General features: G+C 33.6%; 1 long non-coding RNA gene across 1 annotated transcript; it reads right to left on the bottom strand.

Annotated features, from left to right (window-relative positions):
- Positions 1-7,649: 7,649 nt before the first annotated feature.
- LOC127085053 (uncharacterized) lies at positions 7,650-8,321 on the bottom strand. Its single transcript, XR_007788906.1, has 2 exons — positions 8,239-8,321; positions 7,650-7,912 (listed from the first exon to the last, which is right to left on the bottom strand). It is a non-coding gene; the product is annotated as an uncharacterized LOC127085053 (long non-coding RNA).
- Between the last annotated feature and the right edge of the window lie 3,967 nt (positions 8,322-12,288).

Below are 12,288 nucleotides of genomic sequence, written 5' to 3'. Positions count from 1 at the left end.
CTTTTCCGCCCTATGAGGACTAAATTAAACTCGTTTATTGTTAAGTGTTTTTTAATGGAAGACAAGTATTGGGCCATAAGCTAAGCACGGACGACAACCCAAGTACCTGAGAAATGGTGTGTACAAGTACGTACATCCCATCCTTTTTCATCTGGTTTATTGTAAAATATCTTGAAATTGACTTGACATTAGATGAAGTGTTTGAGATTGAATATAGAAAAATGTGTGAATTAAATGGATGATGTATTTTATATTGCATCAAGCACTCGCATCGTATTCAATTAAATTTGATTTGGAAAAACACTTGACGTTGGGTCAAGTTTATTTTTGTTCTTTTGGAAAAGGTCTTTTTAACTCGCTTTTGATTATTTCTTGGTTAATGAGTAAGGAAAGCGATAAAATGGAAAGCAATAAGAGTGTTACATATTCATGGGAGTGGGATACACTTTTCCCAAATGGGGGATAATCATTCACCATAAAAAATTAAACCATGCACATAAGAATCATCCAAGTGCACCCAAATAAACCAATCAAGTAACCATCCACAACCAATAATTCATGCATGCAATCAAGAGTAAAGACAAAAGGAATTAAATTATAATGAGTTCTAATTGAAAAACAAAAGATGAAATCACTAAGTATTTAATTAAATCCTAATTAAAACTAACATCAAACATTAACTATTCAAAGTGTTTTATAACATATATTTTCAATGTATTAAAGTGTGTACAAAAAAGATTAACCATGTGCAGAAAAGAGATTAAAATATTAATCATGCATACTAGCTAATTAAGTGCTAATTTAACCCTAATATCAACATGTTTACTAATTCTTAAATCTAAATTGAGAATTAATTATAAAACTAGATCTACCTAAAGTTCTAACCAAAATCTCAAAGGAGAACTTTAGGGAGGGAAAATTTTGGGTTATGACAGGCAAGCCAACTTAAGAGCACGAAAATTCAATCACTCCCGGAGACGGTTAACCAGGGGATACAGTTTCAAGACACTAAGGCAAGTTAGATTGAGGTCTCTCTATGACAAGACTGTTTCATGACTTATGACTGGGGAAACTCGTGCGGATACCCAACTGACTAGGGCAGAGGTAGACTACGAAGGTACAAGCTCTCTCCATGTTTCAAGTCTAGTGCAGGGGTGTGACTGCAACTGTTGAGCCCGAAGTAGGTGTCGGAGAATCACGTCTTTATGACATTTATCCTAGACTTAACTTCCCACCTCCCTCCACATGAGCATCTGGTTAACCATTGCACAAATCGTCGTCATGCCTTATTCACATCGCCTCACTCATGCATATCATTCATTAAGCATAACATGAAGCTTATCATACAAACTAGAAAAGCTAAATCCCAATATTTATTAGAACTTCCAAACCCCAAATTTTCTTGTTTACATTTTAAAACCTAGTCTACCTCTCTTAAAATCTAACATTCTTCGCATATTTTTTAAAGCCTAGTTTGCTTGGTACCCTTTGTTTCCAACCTTCATAGTTGGTGAATCTTTTTTTAGACTTCTTGGTTGATAATCTCTTTGTTTCCAACCTTAATGGTTGATGGTCCTTATTTCTAACCTTCATGGTTAATGATCTTTGTTTCCAACCTTCATGGTTGGTGACCTTTTGTTTCCAACCTTCATGGTTGATAATCCTTTTGTTTCCAACCTTCATAGTTGATGATCTTTTGTTTCCAACCATCATGGTTGATTATCTTTGTTTCCAGCCTTCATGGTTGATGATCCTTTTGTTGCCAACCTTCATGATTGATGATCCTAGTTTCCAACTTTCATGGTTGCTGATCCTTTTTCTCCAACCTTCATGGTTGATGATCCTTTTGTTTCCAACCTTCATGGTTGATGAACTTTTGTTTCCATCCTTCATGGTTGATGCTATTTGTTTCCAACCTTCATGATTTATAAACCTTTTGTTTCCAACCTTCATGGTTGATGACCCTTGTTTCTAACCTTCATGGTTGATGATCCTCTCTATTTCCAACCTTCATGGTTGATGATTCTTTATTTCCAACCTTCATGGTTGATGGCCTTTTGTTCTCAACCTTCATGGTTGATAATCCTTATTTCCAACCTTCATGGTTGAGGATCTTGTTGTTTCCAACCTTCATGGTTAACGATCCTACTGTTTCCAATCTTCGAGGTTGATAATTTATGTTTCCAACCTTCATGGTTGGTAATCTTTTTCAAACCTCCATGGCTGATGACCTTGTTTCCCATCTTTGTATTGATGATGTATTTCTAATAATTTGACATCCCTATTAGAAAGGATTCAATTGAAACCTCTAACTATAAAGGAATTCTGAAACTTTCTCAACTTATGGGCTCATTGATTCCATTCACTACCATACCAGATCCAGAGGTTATCTCTAACCACATTGCTACATAGCATACATGGATTCATGCATCGTAAAAAAGGAATCAATCATACATTATGTCATGGTGAGAATCGGATATCAAGCTATTGCATTAACTTGAATCACAAAACATTGAAATGTTCACCACTGAACTTTAATTTATCCAAGGAAAAGGGAAAAGATCGAATAAAACCCTAACTGTGCAATGTAAAAACAATGTGAAGAGATCTAAAGTTCGGGGGTTTGTTATACTAAGGGAAGGTATTAGCATCCTAAGTATCTATAGTATCCTATAGGAACCTTTTGAAAGTATTTCTGTTATGTTATTGTTTGTTTGCTATTGTTTAGAAATCTTCTATTGGGAAGGACCTAAAGGTTTTATTAAGTTTGCTCGCCAAAACTTCGTAGTCATGTTCCTACGTATCCTTATAAGGATGGAATCAGAGCAACCGTAGTTCACCTAACTAAGGGTGAAATAACACTTGATAGTGATCAAAGTTCCAAAGGGGTAAGTAAGTGTTCATAACAAACATACTTACAAGAGTTGCAAACTCTTACTTAAATCTAAGTTGAAAGTGAGAATGACTCTAACAAGGTCAAAGGGGAACTAGGGATTGCTAAACTACCTATGACATTAAGTCAATAAAGAGGTCTTTCCCTTGGATTTAGGAAAAAAGATAAACAAAAGATAAGCAAAATGAATAAGATGTTCAAGCATGACATCAACAAATATAAGCACATGATAAAGAAGATGTTCAGGCATGACATCAACAAAGATAAATAAATGGTAAAGAAGATGTTCAAGCATGACATCAACAAGGACAAACAAGGATAAATAAGATGTTCAAACATGACATCCACAAAGATAAGAAAATGAAGAAGATGTTCATACATGACATCAACAAATATAAGCACGTGATAAAGAAGATGTTCAAGCATGACATCAACAAAGATAAACAAGTGGTAAAGAAGATGTTCAAGCATGACATCAACAATGACAAACAAGGATGAATAAGATGTTCAAACATGACATCGATAAAGATAAGAAAATTAAGAATATGTTCATACATGACATCAACAAATATATGGAAGCATGATCATAACAATATCAAGCATGGTATGTAAACATATATGTACGACATGTGAACATGAACAAAGATACAATAACATCAATCAAAGATGTATAAAGTTAACATGAATATGAATGACATGGATATATCATCATGAAGAAACAAAGATGAATGACATAACAAAACATGAACATGTATATGGATGTCATAATAAGTATGAATGAACATGTATATGCATGAAGTAAGACATGGTTTGGACATAACATCAACTTAATCATGAAAACAAGTTAAGTTATTCAAGACATGCATGTTAAGGTTCAACAAGACATGAAAGAATGACATATGAATCATGGATCAATGGCAAAATAAACACACAAAAGTTCATGGCATAGTAACAAAGTTCAAAGCACATAAGCATGTAAACATACATTAAAGTAAGTCAAAATTAGGTCAAAACCAAGAGTCACATATTAACAACATAAAAAAAGTTCATATATGATGCACAATATTCATACAAATCATGGTGATCAAGAAAAATTAAAGTATCAACCAAAGAAGGTCATTTGAAACCCTAAAACAATCCTAAAAAGGTACCAATTTTAGACAAGTATAAGTATGTGAAAAATAAATCAATTATGGAATTTCATTTTTTACCATCATAAAATAGACAAAATTATGAACACATAGAAAAAAGAGTGGCTCAAAAAGGCTTAGGGATCATCAAGTTATGAGCCTTTAAAGTTATGAAAAATAACAAAAATAAATAGGGAAAAAAATAATTAATAAAAATGGGTCTGCGGTGAGAGGGATTCAAACCCGAGACCTCTTACACACACATACTCTAACCGCTGGGGAGGTGATACATCCATTAACTTATTTACAAACATTAATATATATAATAAAACGATTCCAGAAACTGGAAAATGACACTAACTCATCATCTTCTTCCCCGTGTTCTTGCATGTTTCTTTCAATTTTTTCTCAAACTTCCAACAACCATAACTCTCTCAATTTTCCATGAAATTAAAAACTGTAAGAATCTAAATTGCTCTATTTTTCACACGAAATCTAATGGTATCATTATCCCATCCTAAAATTCAATGTACAAAGTGTGTCAAGGCAAAAACCTGAACTGCACTTTTAATTTCCAAACATTAAAATCTCAATGCATGAGCATGGTATAATGCATACAGTAGCAAACATACAACAAACACATTATGTACTAAATTTTTACTTCAATAAATATTCAAGAATGATACATGCACACTATTTTTCAAGTGTAAATGCACTTATCTATTGGAGAAAGTTATATGCTTCTTCTTTAGCTACTACAAAGATAAGAGAGAGATTCTACCAGCCTTGTTGATCCTTATGGATAGTGTTTGAACAATGAGAATGACCAGAAACAACTTGTATTATCTCACAGAAATTTTCTTGCAAAGTGAAGAAGTGAAATGGTGAATGATAAAATAGAGGATACAAAACTTGTTCAAATGATTAAACAAACTCTAAATGGTGTCTAGAGATGATTTGTGGTGTTTGTTTGGAAGATACACGTGGGGAATATGTTTGGTTAGAGAACTTGCAAAAATAGTGTGTTTTTGCAAATTCTAATGGAACGGGAGTTTGATGAAGTGTTTATGGGTTATTGTTGTATATTTTGAGTCTTAAGGGATCCCTATATTTATAGGAAAAGAGTGAGGATTGTAACTGGTTAGAAAAAAAGTTGTGAAGTTATGGTTTTGGTTGAGAATGAATGAGAAGTTTGCATGAATTGTTGAGTTTCAAGGAGTTTGTCATATTTACCTAGCCTCTACAAGGTTGCTTCTGATCTCTTAAGATTGTTTGTGATATTTAGGGACAAGTTTCAACGGTGAAAGATTGAGTTGTTGGCATAAAGCTTGCTTTATTAAAGTAGTAATATGACTTTTTGCAAATTCACCCATAAATGGTATAATGCAATTGAAAAAACCTCAATTCCTTGTGTAATGCACTTAGGATTCATATAAACATCTGATTATGGAGAGATTTATACACAAGAGGACCTGCAATCAAGAGATTTTCACATTTGAAATGGTTTTTCTCAAAAAATTCATCATGAACATGACTTGAAATTCAAGTTTGGAACCCCAACTTCCCATTTTCTAAACTCATAGATCATGTATGGGAAAAACATTTACTTGTACTTTTTGAAAAGCCCTAGACATTCTCTACAAGTTTCATGTTTTGAGTTTTTTCTGAATCAAAGTGGATCATGATGAAAATTGGATGTAAATTTTATCACTTTTTAGGGATCAAAGCTGACTTGAAAATTTCCTAAGTGTTTCAACTTGAGACACCAACTTTATGTCCTCATAAATCAAAATCCTTGAATTTTTAGGGAATCCACCCTCTAGGATAAAGTTGAAGTATGTAACAAGATCTTTCATTTGTGCTTTGGAGAAAATAAAATGGATGCTCGGATTGGAAGTTATGGCTTGAGAAAGTAGTGCACTTGAACATGAAATTTTGATACTTAGTGAAATTTTCAATGTTTTCAAGATTGCCCTTTTTGCAAGTAACCTCATTTATCTTGATTTTTCTTGATCAAATTCATCAATTAAACATATACTCATGAAATTTAACTTGATAAGTTCATATTTGATCATAAATCTCAAAAGTCAAAGGTTTGACTTTGTAGTGCATTGGTTGTGTATCAGATGAATTTGAATTTCTTGATCTTCAATGAATTTAAACTCTTGAGCCAATTGAACATCATGGATGGGCTCTAAGGATGTACTTTAGTGTTTTGAGTCATGTCTTAAGGCTTGAGATCATGTCTTGATCAAAATTCTCAGATGAAATTGAATGTTGCTGAGAAACCCTAATTAGTGAACTAGATGAAAGTGAAGCTTGATGCACTTGTGATTAGGCCATAATACCCTTATTTGTTGATGGAGAGAGATCTCTTTCGTGTATGAGAACTTGATTTATTGATGATCAATCCAAAACTTTGATTGCTCAATCCTTTGAGCTCTTTGAGGGAAACCCTAATTCACATATGAAACAAACCAAACATATCTTAATCTTGTTGTTAGTTATGCATGAATGATGTCTAGGATGAAAATGATTATGAAATCTAGGGGTAAAATTTGGGGTGTGACACATTACATATAACATGTATATCATGTTGATATGTTACCCCACCAAGTCTTTCATTCAACCCCCATCAAATGAACCTATGAAAGTCTACCTGTCATTCTGTATTCAATATACAGTTACCTCTCTCACATTACAACTGTTATCAATGGGAAACTTTTCATGTATTTTGGTATTTAATCCTCTTCTACCTTGAATACTCGAAAAGTTGTCTCAATTCGCGCATTCAAGTTTAAGATGATTAAATAGGGGCAATTGTCATACCCCAAAATTTGCCCCTATTTACTTATCATATAACCCTTGGCTTGAGATTCGTCTATATTCATTCATGCCTCATACATGTGCATCATTCATTCATATTAACACTTTCTAATGATCATCATAGATTCAAAGTTTATGGTTTATAAGAGCCAGAGTTTGCTTAGGGATTAACCCTTAGTATTATGGTATTGCTCATCATTTGGAATAAGAGGTGTGAAACCCTAATTTTTTAACCTTTGGGACCTTGATTCATGTATTTTGTAAACATGGTATTCATATGTGCATCCAAACCCTAATCTTGGGCCCATGGGTTGGGAAGTTGATAGTGGAGCCTTTGTGCTTGGTTTGAAGACCTTGATTAGATGGTGTGCATCATGAAACCATAATCAGGGATAATTGGTACTTGAGTGCCATGTTGGTTGACTATTGGATTTACGATTAAATGAAACCCTAATTATTGGTTATTGGCACCTAATGGGTCACGTGGATTGTATCTTAGTGTTAGAGTTGGATCAAGGATTGCAAGTATGGATAGGTAACCATGTAAGTTGATTTTGACTGGTTAGCCTCTTTAGGTGACTTTGGTCATTGCTTTAGGTCATATTTTGGGGTTTTGATCCAAGTCATGCATTGTGATTCATTCAAAGATTAATTTCCAAATTGCAAGATTCTTAAACTCAGGTTTCTCTTCATTTCAAGGTTTTTTTTCTTTATCCAACATACAAATTCAAGATTCTTGTTTAAGATTCAAGATCAAGGTTCATTCATTTTTGCTTGAGGAAAGGTATTTGGACAAGTCATAAAAATCCATGTTATATTCACTTCAAGAACTTTTCCATATTACAAGTCATCAAATGTACAAGTTTATACAATTACATCAAGAAAAACCTTATTCTAACCTACAGTTAACTTTGGTCAACTGTTGACTTTTTGGTCAACTCAACCACCTATTCCTAAGTCCTAATCACCACCACCTCATATTGATCTTCAATCCTATATCCTTTTGGTGCATGCCTTGATATCACATCCATGATCAAATCTCAATTCCATGCCATGTTAAATCCTGTAAAGTCACATGTGACAAAATTAGATTCACCTTGCCATGAACCAAGCATATTCCATGAATTTGTTCAATGCACATCATGTCTTTAACATAAAGTCAAGCCAAAGCAATTCACTTGGTTTTCATCACTACCACTTATTTTCCTTAACATGAATGGATCTAACATGACAATTAACAAGTAACCAACTTCCATTTAATCTTCACTCCAATTTAATTAATACATAACAATTGCCATTTGGTTTTTAACATATTGATTAATCAATTCACTAACACTAGTTTAAATTGATTCTCATAACTAGCATAAAGCAACATGTAACAAAATGCACCATGGTATAGCAGTCCTTCAATCAACATTCCATACAGTCCAAGTTCACCATAGTTAGCAAGCATTCGATACACAATTCCATATCACAATTCCATATGTAGCCCTTTGCTTTCAACAGGACAATCACATTAACATGATTTCAAAGCAATGGAAATACACAACATAAAACTTAGAACCATCCCAACTTGCCACAATCCTGCAACAAACATTCAGCAGACCATATTCAACAATCAATAACACAAACAATCAGCAGGCCAATTAACTGGTCATGAAAATCGAGCATCAACATTTAATATAACAACAACAACAACTGGCTTTTTCAATTAACAACACATTTGAACTCAGTTTAACAAAAGACTCCACTTAACAGTTTATTAACAAGAAATTAACTAATCCATTTTCAGTTACCAGATCAGACTAACTCATAATTTATTTTTGATTTTTCAGTCTAACTCATTCCACCTTACATGAAACTAACTCAGATTACACTAACTATAACAGAATCATTCAGTTTTTTCTAACTAACCTAATCTAACCTAAACTGACCTGACTTAATCTAATTAACAGATTAACACCATGAGATCACATCCAACAAACTTCTCCCTCAATCATCTAACACCGTTAAACTTCACTATTAATCCACACACTATAAATTCATATCCTCACTAATAATTTGGGGAATTCATTCACCATTCATCAAATTTCAAAATTCACTCTTCACAACCTCACGAATTCTCTCTACAATATCTCCAATCTCTCTCTCACACCCTCACACAAAACTCCTTTGAAATACTCCATTAAAGCTTCACATTGTAGCTTTAATGGAGTAGAGCTCAACCTCTCATTCATTCACGATTCACCGTCATTCTCTAATAAATTCATCTCTCTGTAACTTCTGCTTCTCACGAACCACATCTCAAAGCATAATCTCAAGCACACATTTCAGAAGGAGAAGAAGAAGGATCTTTAGAAGAGGAAGAATCAGAATAAAGATAGGAGCAAGAATTACCAGATTTTAAGTTATTTTCCTTTGATGCTTCGCCTTCTTCGATTCAACAACTCGCTAGAGCAGTCATCCGCTTAGAAAGTATTTTTTCTTTCATCGTTTCATTGCATACGAGTTGTCGGGGTGTAGGAGAAGGTTAGAGGAATCAAAGCCCTAACCTCTAGGGCTTTGATTTTGATATGTGAGGATTTAGTCTTACATCTTAGGATTATGGTTCTTCATTACTCTGCTTTAATTCAGGTTGTTCTATGGGGATTTTCGAATTCAGGTCATTGAGATGAAGGAGGTGATGTAAATGTTGTAGGCATTGAGGCTCCACAGCTGCCGGAGGCGACCTCCAGCGCGGCGGAGGAGGACTAAGGTCAATGGAGGGAAGCTACTCTGATTCGCGGCGGAGGAGGACTAAGGTCAATGGAGGGAAGCTACTCTGATTCATGTTTGAACCTTTTTAGCTATGGATATTGGTACATGGAAAACATGTTTGGTGTGTTCCAATTGGCAAGTTGCCTTGTTGAATCATTCTTCACCCTTTAACCTTCAACTTGTTGGCCCACAAATGCGTTATTCACACCTTTCACACCATGGCACCCCTATTCATTGTTGATTGAAGAATTTGGACACTGACTTGGGCTAGTGCCACTTGCACCCTTCCTTCATTGCAGGAAAGTTTTACCTTATACCCCTACATTTATCCTTCCACCCCTACCTTTTATAAAAAATACCAATTTTATCCTTATACATTTTTAATTAATTTATTATTTTATTTTTTAAATATTTTTAAAATTTTATTTTTGTGTACCGGAAGACTTTGCAAAAGAGTTCCGGTAGTCATTTTTTAAATATTTTTTTATGTACCGGAAGACTTTGCAAAAGAGTTCCGGTAGTCAATTTTTGTGTACCGGAAGACTTTGCAAAAGAGTTCCGGTAGTCATTTTTCAAATATTTTTTTAACATTTTTTTTTGTGTACCAGAAGACTTTGCAAAAGAGTTCCGGTAGTCAAATTTTATGTACCGGAAGACTTTACAAAAGAGTTCCGGTAGTCATTTTCAAAATTTTTTTATCATTTTTTGTGTGTACCGGAAGACTTTGCAAAAGAGTTCCGGTAGTCAATTTTTGTGAACCGGAAGACTTTGCAAAAGAGTTCCGGTACTCATTTTTCAAACATTTTTTTACTTTTTTTTTGTATACCGGAAGACTTTGAAAAAGAGTTCCGGTAGTCAATTTTTGTGTACCGGAACTCTTTTGTAAAGCCTTAAAAAAAGTTTAAAAAATACGTGAAAAATGACTACCGGAATTCTTTTACAAAGTCTTCTGGTATGTAAAATAAAATTTAAAAAATATTTAAATAATAAAATAATAAATTATTTAAAAATATATAAGGATAAAATTGGTATTTTTTTATAAAATGTAGGGGTATAAGAATAAATGTAGGGGTATAAGGTAAAATTTTCTCATTGCAGACTCCCTTGTTTCACAAGCTGAAACTAGCAAGGGTCTGCAATTGGGCCTTGCGCCCATTTTTGCTTTCTACACCATTTTTCTATCAACATACCCCTCTGTTTGAATTGTTTTGGCATTTTATTTTGCTGTTTTCATTCTTTAATTTTATTACACATTTTTGTATGATAATTGATCATGTTGATGAAAGTTATTAATAGAAATTAAAATGTTGGTTTTGTTTAGAAATTAACATGATTAATAGTGTTAATTAGGATTAATGAATTGTTTAGTTTTTTGATTGTTTGAAAAATGATTATAAAAATATATGTGATTAACCATAGTTTTTTTAATTAGGTTTAGATGTTAATTCATGGGATAATTGATTAAATGCATGGTTTAATTTTAGATTTTAATTCTTTCGATTTAGAATTTTAATTGGTTAGAATTTGTTTGTTCATAATCTTTTTCTAGGTTTAATTAATCCCTAAATCACTTTGATTCTTGTAGGCTTTGATATGATTTTCTCTGATTGGTTGCACCTAAACCATGGCATGTTCCCTTAGTGTTAGAGCTTGCTTAGAATCAAATTGGTATAGTTTGACTGATTAATTCATTGTATATAATTCAATTGACCTTTTTCATTCTCACTGGTTATGTTGATCAAAGTTTACTTTGATCCACCAAATCCTTTGGATTGTGCTAATTCCCCAAACATATTCAAGTGATCCAAAGACCCTTGATCACTTGATAAGGAATGTCCCTTGTGTTCAAGTTGTACTGGACCTGGGGAGCTCAAGACTCAAATTCAAGTTCAAGACTTCAAGTCAGTACAAGGAATTCACACTGCAGACATACTTGACTACTATGCAAGCACAACAGAGGTGTATCAACACTTGTCAATCATGATTTAAGTTCTGTGCCATGAGCCTTAAGCAATAGAGAAGGGGTGAGAGAGAACATTCATATCCTCATTCTGAATATCTTTGGGTACGGGACGAATGACCCAGTTTCTTAGAATATTCATCTATATTCACAGACTTTAGCACAATTCAAATCAAATGATTGTCAAGTCTCTTTCGTTAAAGCAACAATTCATCATAAGGAGCAGCAAGGAGAGTCTTCTTCATCAACTTGCTAGTTATGATGAGCATCACATACCATGAGCCTTAAGTAATAAAGAAGGGGAGAAAGAGAGCATTCTTATCCTCATTCTGAATATCTTTGGGTACAGGATGAATGACCCAGTTGATAAGAGTATTCACCTTTACTCATAGACTTTATTGTGGTTTAAGTTAAATGACTGGCAAGTCTTATGCATCTATCATTCCCATTCCTCAGCAGTGTTATACTGTATCTTTGGAACCAAATACCATTTTCCCTTTGGAAACCATATATACAATTTGGGAAAATAACCAGTGTCCACCTTTGAACCAAGAGATGTTTGTCTTGTTGACAAATATTTCATTCTCTTGTTTTTTGGATTGATGCCTGTTTTACTCTTTGGTTCAGAGTTTATTCCTTCATGGATTCAATAATACCATTATCTTTTGGCTTCAAATTATATGTTCCCAAATAGTGATATAATGTTTCCTTGGACCAAATAC

This window comes from Lathyrus oleraceus, chromosome 5 (genome assembly GCF_024323335.1).
Source record: "Lathyrus oleraceus cultivar Zhongwan6 chromosome 5, CAAS_Psat_ZW6_1.0, whole genome shotgun sequence".
Taxonomy (NCBI): domain Eukaryota; kingdom Viridiplantae; phylum Streptophyta; class Magnoliopsida; order Fabales; family Fabaceae; genus Lathyrus; species Lathyrus oleraceus.
This window is presented reverse-complemented; position numbering and strand designations above follow the sequence as displayed.